Source organism: Zonotrichia leucophrys, chromosome 5 (genome assembly GCF_028769735.1).
Source record: "Zonotrichia leucophrys gambelii isolate GWCS_2022_RI chromosome 5, RI_Zleu_2.0, whole genome shotgun sequence".
NCBI lineage: Eukaryota > Metazoa > Chordata > Aves > Passeriformes > Passerellidae > Zonotrichia > Zonotrichia leucophrys.
Window position 1 is genome coordinate 33,943,105 of NC_088175.1, and position 16,529 is coordinate 33,959,633.

At 39.8% G+C, this 16,529-nt stretch overlaps 1 protein-coding gene across 3 annotated transcripts in view; it reads left to right on the forward strand.

Annotated features, from left to right (window-relative positions):
- CSTPP1 (centriolar satellite-associated tubulin polyglutamylase complex regulator 1) overlaps positions 1-16,529 on the forward strand; it is a 79,418-nt gene that overhangs the window by 47,666 nt on the left and 15,223 nt on the right. The window lies entirely within an intron of this gene.

Consider the following 16,529-nt stretch of genomic DNA (forward strand, 5'->3'; position numbering starts at 1 on the left):
GCCTGGGAGTCCTGTGGCCAGCTGTGCTGCCAGGTGACTTGCAAGGAGACTGCTTCTGCTTGAGGAAGATAACCAAGCCTGTGGCCAGATAAGGACTGTTAGGTTGGCACTGGTGAGAGAAGGACTACTCCTTGCCTTCCTCTCTACTGATTTTCTTCCTTTCTTTGTGGAGGTGCAGTTGGCTGTGCGGTGAAGACAGCACAGAAGTGATCCAAACTAAAAATAGCCTGTAAAAAAAATTTCTTTTCAGTTTCATTAGTATTTGTCCTGTTTGTAATGAGGCTGTATAGGCAGCTGTGCTAGAATAAAGGAGGGAGTGGGAATGAAATGTAAGGAAGAATAAGACTTCCCTTTGCAGAAGACCCTGTATAAAATCTATGTTTATATTACAGCTTTGTCTGATGGTGTTATAAAAGGCCTGCTAGGCCAGGCCTGCTCTTAACACTATCAAACTTTTCTTCCTCAGAAAACAATTTATATATAACTTCAGATCTCTTGTTTACAATTGTAGCATAAGCCATCAACAGCTTGTTGTATTTGTCTTGTCTGGCTTTAACTGCATGTGGAAGAGTGGGAACCAAAGCACAAAGATGACTTGTTTATTGGCTCACATAACATTTTACTGAAAACATCCTGCTTGCAGGTATTTCTAGTGTTTTCCTGAACTTTCCATATAAAAAATATTATGGATGCTTAAATGACAGATATACAGATATTAAATCCTCTATGGATAGGTCCTTGCATTTTTTCAGTTTATTGTTCTTCTGTTCATCCCAAAGTTGACAGTATATTTTTTTCTATTTTTTCCAAAAGCCCACTGGTACTACAGCCAGTAGTAGCTTTATTCTTTTTCTTAAGTAGCTTTATTCTTTTTCTTAAGTCTCTGATGTATGTTATAATTTGCTCTACATACAGAGAAGAGTTTGAACAAAACTATGCATGTTTTACTCAGACCATAGATGTAATGAAGTTGCTTTGACAAGCAACTTTAATATATATCTACCCTTCTCAAACTGTGAAAAAGGCTCTAGGGGAACCAAGAATGTTTGCCAAAACTGCTTAGCCAAATGCCTAAACATATCCTCCAACCACACTCATAGTGTTTGAGCACAGCAGACTCAGACTGAGTCAGACTGACAGTGTTTCTAGAATAATTCTGTTTCAGATGTTAAAATTAGTGGATGGATAATGAAAGCACCTCTGCTGACTGCAAGTACATTAGAATAACAGAGCAAAACACACCACTGCAGACAGTCAGGAGACTAACATTAATCAAAGTGTTCACCTGTATTTTGTATTGAAGCTTCCCAAAACAAACAAAACCACTGAAAACATTGTTCAGGCTATTACCAGTGGTTCCTTAGTCTTGACAGTACCAGCTCAATTCAGAGCTGGTTAGCCTGAGGATTCTTTCTCTTTACTAAGTAGGGCTATCTAGCACTCATCTTCTGAGCATATCCACTTGAATTAAAGTGCCTTCGTGTGGCAATACTTGAAAACCCTTCTTCAGAATTTGTTGTGCCCTGTGTTTTAACTGAACAGTTTCTATTAAAACCATTTCTGCTTCCCTTGCCTATTCTCTTCTTCCCCTCTTCTCTACCCTTCTTTTTCCTGAGTGACTGTAGGGTGAGAAAAGAAGCAGTTTTGCATTTCAGTACACTTAATGTAGCCAAGAGGTTTGTTCGTTGCCCCTTTGTACTTTCAGGCAAACGAGAAAATTTAGATTAATAGGTTGTTTATTCTTTTGCGTGTTCCTCAAATCAAAGACACTGGATTGCATTATTAAAGCAGTTTTGTGTGGCAGGCTTGGAACTGTCCTCACTGAGCTGTACATGAAGAAAAACTATTGCTTTTCATCCCCCACTCATTATGCAGATTGGCACAGGAACACTGTTAAATGTGGTATCATGTACTATCACTTAAAGACCTTCCTTCTGTACAGCTAATGTTGGGCTCCAATTTCACAGGATGATCTGTCTTGGAACAGACAAGGAAAACCCTAGAAATAGAAACACATATGTCCTTAAATTTTAAAAATTTAAATACTAACCAGTTTGATACACAGAGGTTTTTTCAGAACACTAGTGACTGTCTGCTTTGCTGTGCTTTTAAATCTCTTGAGGAATTCAGTTCATTTGTTTCTCATCCCTTCAGTTAGCAATAATGCTTAATTTGAGCTTTAGCAATAATCTACCCAGCCAAATTAATGAAGAAAATTTTCAGTATTTTGAGTCCAGAGCCATAACAGAAGGATCTAGCTAGTGTTGGGTAGCTGACTTAAATGCATGACCCTGTCCTGTGGCTGTTCTATGCTGAACAAGCAGTCATGTAGCTCTGGGTCTCTGAATACATTAGGTGCTCTAATTCCTTTTTCATTCTGTGACAGCAGAATCTCTCCTGACCCAAGGCCTTCTGCTTTCAAAATCAAAAGTCTGGGGGACATAATTTAAGAGTAGAGGAGGCAATTGTGCCTGTCTTAAGTAAATAGGAGGAAACAAGTTTCTTTGCTTTATTGTTCTGCTTAAGCTCTAGCTCATGTTCAGAGCAAGAAAGCACTACATTCATCATCTTATGAAATTGCAAGGCTTCTGCTGTGTGCAACGCACCAGTATGGCTGGGTGCAGAGTGGGAAATAAGCAGTGTCACAGTTACCACACTGGCTGAACCTCTGAGCTTTCCTTCTGTAATATCAGGTGTTCTTCAGTGTCAGACCTGATGCAGGATGAAGCAGTTATGGTTTTTGTTATTGTCTGCTGCATTCCTGATTCTGCAGTCCCTTTTCCTAAATTAGAATCCTTTACTTGGTGTGATTGAAATGTACATTCTCTCTGAGATACCAGTGCTAGTATCTCCAAGTCTCCCTAGAGAAAAGTGTTGAAAGCAAATGTTATGTAGGCTTGTTTATAAGGTATACTGTCATCTTCCACCTGAGGATCATGTAGAATTTCTCGTCACTTTCTGATTTCACTTTGCTATGTTAGTTTATATTTGTATCACAGATCACTGGGTTTTCCCTGTCAGGTAACCATTTTCTTTCTCCAAGGGATTTCTAGCTTTCTGGGAGTTGAGAGTGCCAGTGCTTTGTTTTCTAGGGTTTGATTTGTTTGTTTTCAGTCTCTGCATAGAAAAGTTATGTGCCTTTTCTACCTAAAACGTGTGAATGTACTAGTGTCTTCTAACTGCTATAGATACTGGGGATAGTATCAATTTTGGTCCTTTTATAACTTTTCAATTCTCTACATTGTTCATTCATGCCATGTTTTCTATCCCCATCAATGCTTGTAAGCCATGATAGCCAAGTTTGTAAAAGAATTACAGATCCCTATTTATAATGTTATATATCAACTTTTAACATGTTATAAAATGCTTAAACATGAATAATTAGACCACTATGTTCTTCTCCTGTGTTCCTACACTGGGGAGAAAATGTGACTGGGTCCCAGATATCCTGTGTGCAGCTGTGTGTTTCATCTGTGACAAATATGACAATCACTGAGCTGAACATCGTCACTTTTCTGAGAAAATCATAAATTTTTATCCTTCTGCTTAAACATTCTAGATACTATTTTGCCTGCTTAAATTTACTCCTTTGTTCAATTTTTTTTTCCTTACAGCTTTTGGACATTTCTGAATCAGACATTGCTGTTTGGTTATATATCATTATCATTAATCTTATGTTGGTGACCAGTAGTATTCACACTTAGAAATACTAAAATACTGAAAAGAAGAAGAAGAATATGTTGTACTTACATTTTCTAGTCAAAACTCTTCTGTCCCTATTCCTATTCTGCATCTGAGGGCACATTACTGGAGCAACAAATTCGCTCCTGCATCTCCACATATTCCTGCTATACAAGACACTTCTAGCAGTTGGATGGTTTTCTTTTTGTTTCCTAATTGGTATAATGGAAAGTATTTTCAGTGCTTCCTTTTTAACATCTAGAATAGGTAACGTTTTTACTCAGACATTGAAATTAGAATCTAATCTGTCTAGCTCTGGAAGCTTTCAAATCCGCACTGTATTTATGGAAAGACTTTTGAGTAATACAGACAAGCAGTTCAAAAAGAAAAGAAATTCAAAGAAAAGCTATTACTAAATTTCCAAATAATTCACTGATTTGTTATTTTAAACCTTAACTGCAAAACAAGTAATGATAATCTTCCTTTTGCTGTGGCAGTGGCTGCAGAACTGCGTGTCCCTCATTCAGCAAAAGTCTGTTCTGGTCACAGCTGTGTATACAAAGCTGCAAGTGAAAATGAGATGTACACATAAAGGCTCTCAGTCTATTTCCCTTTGTGGCACTCATCTGTTTGTTCTTTACCAAACCCCAGAAAACATCCTCCTAAAAGGAAAGCACAAAAGTAAATAGTGAGAAGATTTGTTTTTTTCCTTGATAAACATGTCATGCAAAGTGACTTTCCAAACATATCCCATTTAGTGGAGATCATTTAGAAACCTTGAACTTCATCATTGTTTGTTGCCTACAAGCATGACTCCTAAAGGCCCCTATTCTTCCTGTTTTCAATTCCAGGATCAGTTAAGTCTTGTTTTGGCACATGGGCCCATACTCTCCAATCCAGAGTCACTTTCTCTATTTTTCTAGTAACTGAGGGACTGTCTCTTGCATTTGTCTGCTGAATGTCTCTGAGGATTCTTAGAGATGGGATATTTTTTGCTTTCCTTTTGGATCCCCTATGTGTTAATAATTTAATTTAATCTTGAATCTCTTAAGAGCTAGCACTACTAGTTTTGGAGCCCTTAGTACTGCATGTAGGCGGGGACTTGGCACAGCAAAACCTGAAACAGATCCAGACAGAAGATAACTCATGTGAAAGACAACTGAAAGGATGGATGCTACCTTTAAACGTGGCATGAAAGTGAGAGTACGAATTAATACATTCGTATAGAATCCCCCTTTTTATCATCCACTTCACATAAAGTACTACTAAAATACAGCTATATCTGATGCAGTGAATTGACATAGAGTTCTTTTGCCAGAAACACCAGGAAGCAATTTTTTTTCCCATCAGGGCAGTATTAAGAAATATTTCTAATTGCAGGGAGCGAATAGGACCTCAGCTTTCAAGCTTTGCTTTGAAAGATGCAGCACATGTCCTTTGAGTCAGGAACACATGCTGAAATACATTATATTGAAGTGCTTCTTACAGCTATATTGCTGTACGATTTGCACCATCTGATTTTCAGACTTGTTCCATAAGTCTTAACCTCGAATGGGAAAAAAGGGCAGATATTGCAGGAAATAAAAGGAACATGTGTGTTCTAAGTCTTCAATGGCTGGGGATGCTTAAAGAGCTGCTTTCATCTCCCTCCTCCTCTTAGGGTTTACCATACTTGCATTTCCATGATGGTTTTTTTGCTGAACAGTCAGGATATTGTTGCATGGGAGATGAAAAAATGTAAGTGAAACCACAAAGAGTACAGTTGTGTTAGAGCAATGTAGCTGAGGCCCCAGCTGCTAGTAGAGGTTAATACAGTGTTACTCACTGACTGTTGCCATTAATGGGTTAGTCAGAAGTAACTGTGGGGTTTTAGTACTCCTGCCATCTTCTCTTCCAACTAAGAACAATCCTACATCTTTTAGAAATGGTGTGTTGTTTCTCTTTTTGTTGTTGTTGTTGTCTTCTCAGTAGCCTGCATCACAGCAGCAATCCACCCAGGTTTCCACAGAAAACTGATCATGCATCCTTTAGGAAAAATCACTTGCATATCATATCTAGTAAAAAGCATTTGCTCACTATGCAAAGTTATCATCCCACAACTAATGAGTTAAGTGATATTCCTTTTTATTGCTCCTGCTATAAAGATCCTTACAAAGATCTTGAAGAGCCTGTCCTCATTATGAGGCTGAAAAAGATTACACAGCTGAATTCTGTTTTCAGTTTTAACAAGCCAGGATTACAGTATGGATTCCTCTCTACACTTATCTTCCAGTAGATGGCCTTTTATTCCCCTCTAGAAAGCACTGTACAACAACAAGAAAGTGTCCTTTTCTCTTTCTGCAACAACTTGCTCTTTTGTCTAGTTTCTTACACTTCTCTGATTACCATAATATATGCATAGCATCAGTGTTAGGGCATAATGCTTGAATATTTGGGACATTTGCCTGAACTTTCTTCCAGCAAAATATTCTTAACTTGTGGTTCATGGTACATTTATTTAGCTGTAAAATAGGTGGCATTTAAGTTAAACTTTGACAAAGATGCATTATGTCCATAAAAAACTTCCAGGATTAATGGAAAAGTGTAAACATGTTAAAAAAAAAACATAAAAAAAGAAAAGGCTTTGTTTAATTTTTTAGAAATTAGTATCTATGTTAAATTTTTATTAAATACATATTTCTCTGTATGGAATACAGAGAAAACAAACATTTTTTTTCTCTCTCTTTTCAGTCTAAAAAATTTACATTTTTTTGAACACAGAGCTCACTAGAGTGTTGTAAGAGTTAAAATCAAGGGACATTACAGACCCTTAGCCAAAAGCATACTCTTAAAAGGAGCAGTTGGATGCCTTGTTGTTTCAGGTTTCTCTTAGTGCATTCATTCTGTTCTGTATTCAGACCAGTTCTGTAGTGGTGGTCATTTACAATCATTAATCTAGCTCATTGATATTGTAATGGGCTCCAAGCATTCTCTGTGAAGCTTACATGCTCCACTGCATTTCCTTCTAAATAACTAATAATGACTTCTTCAGTCTTGTCATTAACCAGATTACCTTTCTCCAGCCAGTTGTCTTATAGATTTGCTTTGTTTGAGGTTCATTTTCTTTTTAAATTTTCACACTCATAAAAGAGACTCAGTATTGGTGTGTTTAAGAGCATTTTACATGACTGAACAACACTGCCCAAGCATAGGTCCAGATACCATATTTATTTTTATGAATAGAGACTTTAACTGTTGATTTGGAGGCTCCTAAAAACCATGCCATTTCCTTTCAGACTGTTGTTTTAGGCACTATAACTTCTGAAAGAAAATTGGAGAAAACTAGCCCACAGTCTGGGTACTGGTACTGGGATTATACTGTGTGTAAACCTCTAGTAAATATACTGTGCAGTAAAGTCAAAGAATGGCCAGGCCTGCTGGTGGCTTTCAGTTCTTGGAAGATGCATGTTTATGTCAGGTAGTGAAATGGTTCCAAGTGAACAAAAGTACACAGAGAAAGATGTTCTAGATCCTTCAGTGCTGTGTGGATCACAACCCGCTTCTTGAGTTTCAGCCACAGTGAGTTGACTGCTTTGTGTAGTTGCATGCTGGTGTCACCCTTGGTGGCGTGTGGAATTCTCCATCCTTCGCATGCCTGAACTTGTCTCCTTCATGGCTGGGCTCGTGATGGATGAGTTTCAGAGAAGCAGTATCAGAGTGCCTGCTGTGATGACAGCTCTTGGTAAAGGTGCAGTTAACTGTTCAAAACCTTGCAGTGGATTAGTTAAGAGTTGATGTGGAGCAGGGTCAGAAAGACACACAAGGCCATCCCTAGTCATGATACGAATTATGCTGAAATTATTTGTGTCTTTTCCATTGGGTGCTAGTAGCTGCTGCACTGTATTTTGAATGCTTCTTCCAAAGAAGTCACTAAGAGAGGAAAGTTCAGAACATTCCTGTTTTATTCATTGTTATGAAAAAATAGTTGAGTGTTGCACCTCATGCTTTTACAGGCCACCTTGTGCCATATGAAAACGTATTTGAAAATACATTATTCTATCAGAGCTGGATCATTGGAACTTTTCACTCATGTTTCCTGGAAAAATTGTCTAGAAAGAAACTGGAAATCAAAGAAATCTTCGATCTTACATTGCTGCAGCAATCTTCAGCATTTCCACAGTTCATTGTGTGTCTTCCTTATCCTCCACCTCCTCTTTCTTTTAGGTCACTGTCATAGCTTTCTTCTGCTCCCTGACCCTGTGTGCATGACACAGATGAGCTGTCTGCCAGCTAGTTGTATTTCTTGGAGCTCCCAAAGCAGAAAGGAAATACCAAACACTAATTGAAGACTGGCCATATTGTCACTAGTCCTAGTGCATATCCGAGGGAGGATATGTAAGGTCCTGCATTGACTGAAATACAGCTGCATACCACCTGCCCATTTACTCTGCCCATCTTGTGATGTGTAACCATGAATTCTTCAGTTGTTTTGAAGATCTTAAGCTTAATGACAACTTGTTTTCTTGAGTAGGGCCTGATCCACATCTTGTCTAAAGATTACTGCTGCTGTTTGGGAGCTTGGGGAAATGCTGATGGTCTCCTTCAGTAAAGTGTTGCCGGCATTGCTGTACTTCACTATTAAGAGTGCTGTGCGTCCTGTTTCAAGTGGTTGAGCAGTCTGCCCCCCAGATGGCCAGAACTTCAACAGGAGTGTTTTCTCCTTCTTGTTTAAAAGACCAACTAACTCTGGCATTGGATGGGTTATTTTCTACACAAGTGACTGAAAACCTCTCAAAGTGAGAAAAAGTCAGCTGTTGAACAAGATAAAAGCAGGCTAAATCACCTATAGCTGGGGAGATCGGCTAGCTATGTCTTTAGTAACCTTAGAGTGAAAGGAAAAAATAATTTCATAGTGGACACATACAAAAAATGTCTAATGTTATGGCATTTCAGTTATAAATTAATTTCACTCTGAAATGTACCTTATTTCTAGTTTTCTAGTTGATCTGTCTTAAGAGCCATTTATCTGTCTTGTGTTGTTTTGGTCTGGGTTTGCTATGCCTCTGAAACATGATACATTCTCATACTGTAGTCCACAAAACTAGGCCTGTGTCCTTTTTAGAAAGCTAAATGTCCTTAGAGATCATACTCAATGAGCTGAGCATTTCTTTAGGATTATATGTGCTTTGGAATATGCATGGATTTATCTTTGTAAATGTTAAAGAACATTGCATGGAGAAAATTGGGTGTCCATTTAAGTCACCATCTGGTTCCTGTATTCAACTATGTACTGGAAAATTTAAACCAGACTCTTTTGTTTGTCATCTTCTATCTTCTTTTTCTGCTTCTGGAAATATTGCCAGAAGTTGTGGCTGCTTCTCCTTTCTTATTGTTTGCTCTTCTTGCACTTTAGGAACTCTGAATTCTTTAAGCCCAAACTACATTCAAAGTCCCACTCTAGACTTAAAACAAGAAATTAAAGAGTTGACATTGTCTTTAGTGTTGCATTAGGTATAGTGTTTAGGTTCCTAAAGGGAAAAGATCAAACTTTAGTCATGTGTCAGATTTTCTGTGGGTTCAGGAATATCACACTGTATCAGTTAAACTCTTTGAGTATTGGAATGTTTTTTCTACAACCATGAGAGCTGAAAACTTTCTCTATGTTTCTAATGAAAGTTTGAATTTTTCAGTTTGTGGATGTGCCATGTTAGCCACATAAGCACGCCAAATGATAGCCTTGGACTGTACCTCTGGCACAGCTCATGGTGCCCTGAGTAGCATTCACTCAAAGCTGAAGTAATGCTGCCACATGAAACACTTCATACTAAAGGGTAATTATGGGGCATGTGAAAGAGACTAGAGGATGATTAACATTTGTATAAACAGAAAGAATCTGGATTCTGGGGATAGAATTGGAGCAGTTCTGTATAAATTCATTTTCTGTTTTTGTTAATCTGGCGAGTGGTTTATTGATAAAAGGGCTCAAGATCAAAGTGCAGGAAAAAAATCACACCATCTAGAAGATTTAACTCTTTTTAAAACTTTTAGCTTGCTCAAGGTAGGATGCTACAAGCTTTGCCCATAATGGACCCATTTCTCAGTTCATAAGAACTGTCCAGGCTACCTCCAGAACAGAATGATACTTCATTCTTCGTATCAGCTGCAGCTGAATCTTTTTCTTCTTACCCAAGTGCTTAAGAACTGGCTTTCTGCTCAGTCACAATGCTAATCCTCTCTCCTCGTTCTCTCTTGCAACACTCCCCCAACAAATCTTTTTAGGTCAGTCTGCTTAGCTCTCCACTATATTCGTCCTGAGTCACATAGATTGTTCCAGGCAAATCTCACTAAATCTCTTTCACTCTTTGTTTTTTCACATCATAAACTGACTGTTTTTATCTGTTGTCAACAGGAGTCACCTAAGTCTGCTTTTTGCAGTCATGTGCCTTCTGCAGAGCGCAAAACATCTTGTTTGTGAAGACTGCTCACCTGCAGCAGCTCCCTTCCCTTATGTCTGGCAGGGTTTTGCTCGTATTCTCACAGGTTAGGAGAGGCAATCCAGGGTGCAGCCACTTGCTGAAGGTGCCTTTCTATCTGAGCCAAACTGTAGTTATTCTGTGCATTCTTCAGTTACCCTGTCTGCTTCTGCTGTCATGTCATGTCAGACACAAAGGCTTCTGGGGTCCTTTCCTGAGGGTGTCCTGGGATCCCATATGGGAGCACCTAAACAGTATCAATGGAAAGAATAGGTTTGTGGGTAACCTGAATTCATCTGCCTGCATGTTTAGTAGGGATGCCAAAAGTTCTGTCTTAAATGTGTCTGATACCAGAGTGTTCACAAACCATCACAGCAGGCAGGGTGCAAGTACAGCAGGTAAAGCTGAATCTGCTTTTGATTAGGAGGATCTCTAATCTTAGGACATTGCCTTGCACACATCTTGGACTTTAAGGATTAAAATGTCTTAAGCAGGGAACTACTTAAGCCTCTAATATCTAACAGTTTTTCTCTGCTGAGGAGGAATGAATCTGCTGTCCTTATCCACCTCCTTCCCTTTTCCCTGCACCTGGCTGTGCTCTTCCACACCTTGCTTTGCATGAGCTTTCATCACATATTTCTGAGAGCCAGTGCAATTCACTAGCCCAGGGAAAAAGTTGAATTTTCTCAGCGAGAGGTGTGCTGAGTGGCAGAGCTGGTATGAGGGTTCAGAGCCATGTGGCCACAGCAAGTGATGGGAAAGGAGAAAGAGGAGTGAGCCTTTGAGCAGGAGTAAAAGTTTAGTTTGGCTTAGGTGCCTGTTGAACTTCATTGTCAGGAAGACAGGGTGAATGCATCCAGTTGTTAAAATAAGAAAATACATGCTAGTAATTTATGAAATGTATAAAATATAGAAATAATATATGCCAGACCTTGGTACAAAGCCATAGTATTAAAAGCTACTTGCGCTCAAGACTCCATGTAAAGAACAGATTCTTATGTTGATCCATGATACCATTTTACTATTAGATTACCATTATCCACTTTAAACTATTCACTAGAAAATCTTCCTTTAAAAAGAATAAATTGTTTTTTATCTAACCTGGCATCAATCTTTGGCTTTTAGAGCATTTTCCTATTGCTTAGAAGTAACAAGTGGGTCTCTCTTAGTTTTGTTCTGATTCTCCTACACTCCTTGGACTGTGATTTAATAATTGTAGAAGCTGTCTGTACACTTCAAGAGCAAAATGAATCTTGCTGTACATATCTTACATGAATATGCTCAGTCTTATCCATGGATTAATTTCTCTAGAATTCTTGGCTCTTTGATTGTTATTAGCAGTAGATGTATGGAGAAAATTAGGCCATAGGTATCCTGTGAACAAGGCACATGCAGGGTTTTGCCTACTAGCCAGATGATACTTGTGAAATTGCAGTACTGTCAATGCTCATGTTTATGTTCACTTTTTTGTAAAATTGTAGTTCCTGTAGACAGCATGAGAACACATAAGACTTTTATTTTGGGGGGCTTTTGGGTTTTTTGTTGTTTTCTACAATGTTTCAATCCTTCATGGATATAGGGAGAATCCTAAATATGTGGTACTTACACCAGAAACACTAAAAAACTAAAGGCTAGCAAATACTCTTCCAGCTCTTAAAAAAAAATAAATTAGGCTGTTCTCTGTTATATTTGCAGGAGACTGATTTACAGCTCTATGCCTTTATGACTCTTGAATGACTTCATGACTGTGGTAGAAAAACAACCTGTGGAAATTGTGTGTCCTACCATAATTCAGAGGGGACAGCTACATTGCTCAGGGCTCCAGTCTGCTTGGATACTGGTTGTACATAAAAAATTATGGGAATAGGGAATTTTAATGTATATTCATCAAGGCAATCCTTGTGTTTCTGGGAAGCTAATAATGTGACTTTTTGGGGCAGATTTCATACACCAGCTGCAGTAAGTATTCTCCCACTGCTTTGGGCATTTTTATAGCTGTCACAATGTTGTGACAGCGTTGTAGATAGCTACTTCTTGTGTTGAAAGCAGCCTAGATACAGCAGCAATGACTGCAATTCAGGCTAAGTCCTAAATATTTATTGGCTTCCTGGGTAGATTTTACAGCCTTCACTGAGCTGCAGGCTTCTATGTCTAGGTGGCTGTCACTATGGAAGATAACTGGTTTTAAGATAATTCAGGTGTGTCTACACTTCACACACAACACTGACAGCAGCATTAACACATCATTTAGTATTCCTGGAGTTTGCATCGCTCCAGGTGTGAGTGAGGTTGTGTGCCATCTGTTAGCCACATACAAACCAGAAACAGCTTTAATATGTGCTTTAAAAGCCAGGGAAGTACAAAGCAGCTGCCTCCATGTTTCTCAAGGTAGGCCATTTTTATCCAGAAAATGGTACCTTCTTAGACTGTACCACATGGACAAAATTCTTTCTCCTCTGTATCTCTGAAACATGAGAAACAGTCTGCCTCAGGCACTAAAAGACAATAAACTACTCACAGGACAATCCAGTCTTTAGGAAAGGGTTAGGATTTTGCTGGTGGCATGATCTCAGTACCAGTACAAGCTAGTCAAGAATGTGAAGTCTAGTAGAGCAAAAATTATGCTGAACTGTCAAAGTACTTCCTGTTAAGCTCCTTCTTAGTGAGCCGTTGTTTTAAATTGGCTTTGGAATTTGTTATTAGCTCTTTTTTAGTAGAAGAGTGAAGTGTTAGTTCAGCTGTAAGTGAACATGATTAACATGGAGACTGCAATCTCCATCCTTAAGCATATGGTTATGAGCAAGTTTGTTCCACTGCAAGGGCACAGTAAGAGTGTGTGTATCTCACTGCCCTGTGCTGTGGGGTCAGATTTAAACACTCCATGATTTGCTTCATTTGTTACTGGAACTTGAGATGCAGTAATTTGTGGTAGCAACCAAAGTGGCAGTTGTGGATTCTAGTTTGCACTCATTCTGACTGGTACCTTCCGTCTTTTCTTTCTTTCTTCATCATGCAACATTGAGCTCTATTTACTCAGCTGTGGCCTGGAGACAGGAAGGAGCAACGTGGTCATGCACCAAAACTGCCCTTGTTTATTCCCAGCAGCTCTTGGCAAACAATGTGGTACATGGGCAAATGTAATTTTCTGCATGGTCTTCACTGACCTTGCTGTAGGGCATAGGAAAACAGTGATCACAGCAAACTGAAGACACCTCCTAAGGTCTGTGGTGATCCCACTTCCTGTATAAAAGGTACCCAACTATAGCCTGAAGAATTGGTATGATTTGTTGGTCAGGCGCCTGGGGTGTCTACAGGCTGAGTTGTGTTATAGCCTAAAAAAGTCTGCCTGTGTGCTCCACTGAATAATTTGGTGCCATTTCCCCAGGCATTAGAAATAAAGTGTTTCTTTAGAGCAGGAACTTCTCTGCACTGCTTCAACTTTATGGGCAGTTTCTAGTCTAAATGGACCATTTTCCTAAAGATTGAAACTGTAATTAATTCCACTTTTATTGACAACAAACTTCATTCTCTAACATGCTGATTTGCAGTGGATCTCTGCCACCCTTTCCCAAATTCTTTCTGATCAGACCTCTGCTTTTATTCTATATTGTTTTGTTGTTTTATGATGGAGGTGAAAGGATAATGCTGTGGTTTGGTAAGAAGACAGAGAAGGAAAAGACAGCATGAATTATTACACAAGATTTTTAACTATGTTATTTCTGCCAAATGAGAGATCTCTTTTTATGCCTCACAAGTAATGCTCTCTTAGGGCCTAGTTACCTTCTCAAGCTGGTTTTGTCTCTCAATCAGACAGGGACTGAGAAAAAAGTGCAACTTTCTTTGGAAACCTCATTCTTTAAAAGAAAAAACAAACAAACAAAAAACCACCACAACCTCAAACTCCTTTACTTTCAGGGAGAAAAGAGACTAAAAACCAAAATAATTGAAAAGGGCCATAGCTGATTAAAGCAGGCAGATTATCCTCCTAGAGCCTGTCTGTTCTGAATGTGGGAAGGATGCTTTGTATACTGCTGGACACCATACTGTGGAAATCTAAAGGGGATCAAAGCAGAGGAACAGATATAACTGGGCTAAGTAGTAAAAGAAGTAGAGGGTAAGCTAAACAGATTTAAATTAAGATAAATGTAGTCATCTGTTAAGTGGATTGAATAAGATACAGTATGAAGAAAGGGTTATTATAAAGATCTTTTGACAAATGAAAGAAAAATAATAACAAGCAAGAGGTGTAAGGATACATAAACAGGAATTTTAATTTAAGCAAACAAAAATAGAAATAGAGTATTGCATAAAGTTTCCAATTGGTGTGATTGCTTCAGACCAACATCTAGACTTTTTAGCAAAGATCAGAAATTTATTGTCCAGTATTATTCAAAGCTAGATTTAGAATTCCTTGAAGAGTAAGAGGTCCGTACTACCCTGTTCACTTATGAGAAAGGGTCTGTTTCAACAAGAGCTTTTATTTGCCCCATGTTTTTTATTTGCCCCAGGTTTTCATGTAACCTGCTTCCTGTGATGGGCCTGTGGAAAATCACGGAATCACAGAATAGTCGCTGACCACAGTGGGTCGTTTGGTCCAACCTTCCTGCTCAAGCAAGTTCATCCTAGAGCACATGACACAGGATTGCATCCAGATGGTTCTTGAGTATCTCCAGTGAGAGAGACTCCACAACCTTGTTGGACAACCTAGTGCATGGTCATTCCCCCAGTAAAGAAATTCTTCCACATATCCATGTGGAAATTCCTGTGCATCTGTTTCTGCCTGTTGCTTCTTGTCCTATTGCTTGGCACCATCAAAAAGAGCCTGGCTCCATCCTCTTGACACTCTCCCTTCAGATACTGACAGATATTGATGAGGTCCCCTCTCACTTGTCTCTTCTCAAGGTGAGCAGGCCCAAGTCACTCAGCCTGTGCTTGTAAGAGGGATTCTGCAGACCCTTAATAACCTTCATAACCCTTCACTGGACCTGCTCCAGGAGCTCCACGTCTCTCTTGTCTTGAGGATCTCGGAGCTGGACACAGCTCTTCCCATGTGGCCTCACCAGGGCTGAGAAGGGGCAGGATCACCTCCCTGGACCTGCTGGCAGTGCTCTTCCTAGTACACCCCAGGCTGCCATTGGCCTTCTTGGCCACAGGGGCACTGCTGGCTCAGGGACAGCTTGTTGTCCATCAGGACTCCCGGTCCTTCTCCACAGAGTTGCTTTTCAGCAGGTCAGCCCTCAGCCTGTGCTGGTGCATGGGGTTGTTCTTTCCCAGGTGCAGGACCCTGCATTTGCCTTTGTTAAATTTCAGTTGGTTCCTCTCTTCCCATCTCTTCCACCTGTTGAGGTCTTTCTGAATGGCAGCCCAGGTGGCCAAGAAGGCCAATGGCATCCTGGTCTGTATCAGCAGTAGTGTGGCCAGCAGGACCAGTGCAGTGATTGTCCCTCTGTACTCAGCACTGGTGAGGCCACAGCTTGAACCCTGCGTCCAGTTTTGGGTCCCTCACTGCAAGAAAGACATTGAGGTGCTGACGTGTGTCCAGAGAAGGGCAGTGGGGCTGGTGAAGGGTCTGGAGCACAAATTCTAGGAGAAATAGCTGAGGGAGCTGGTGGTGTTTAGCCTGGAGAAAAGGAGGCTCAGGGGAAACCTTACTGCTCTCTACATTCACCTGAAAAGAGGTTGTAGAGAGATAGGGGTCGGTCTCTCCTTCCAAGTTATAAGGTTAGAGAAAATGGTCTCCAGTTGCACCAAGGAAAGTTTAGATTGGATATTAGGAAAAATTTGTTCCCTGAAAGTGTGGTCAGGCATTGGAATGCTTTCCCCTACCCTCGTCCCTCCCAGGGAAGTGATGGAATCACCATCCTTAGAAACGTTCAAAAAACATGGAGATGCGATGCTTAGGTTGTGGTTCAATGGTGGACTTGACAGTATTAGTTAATGATTGGACCTTGCTGATTCTGTGATTCTAAGTTGTGGCTGTCATCTGAAACAAGGTTAATTATTTGAGCCTAATTATAAGAGCCTAATGAGGACTAATGTGTTTGTGGCAAAAGAACTTATGCTCTGTACCTCAGTCCTGCTGTCAGTGCCCTTGAGATCCCCTCCCTGACTACTGCTTGGCTCTACTTCCACCTCTGGCTCTTTCTTCCATACTTTGCATTCTTCTGTATATAGAAGTAGTGCAAAATTGCTGCTGTTCAACTAGTCTTCTTCTTAGCTCCAGTCCACAGCCTTTTGGACTGTGAACATACAATCATGTAGGGCTTTTTGACATCAGGATGTTTCCATTCCCTTGGGATCCCTAAGCTTCCCCAAGAGTCACCTCTTTTAGACTCCTTCTCCTGAGCCACAGAGTTCCTTCATGACCAGGCTTTCACAAAGCTGCTCTCTAAAACA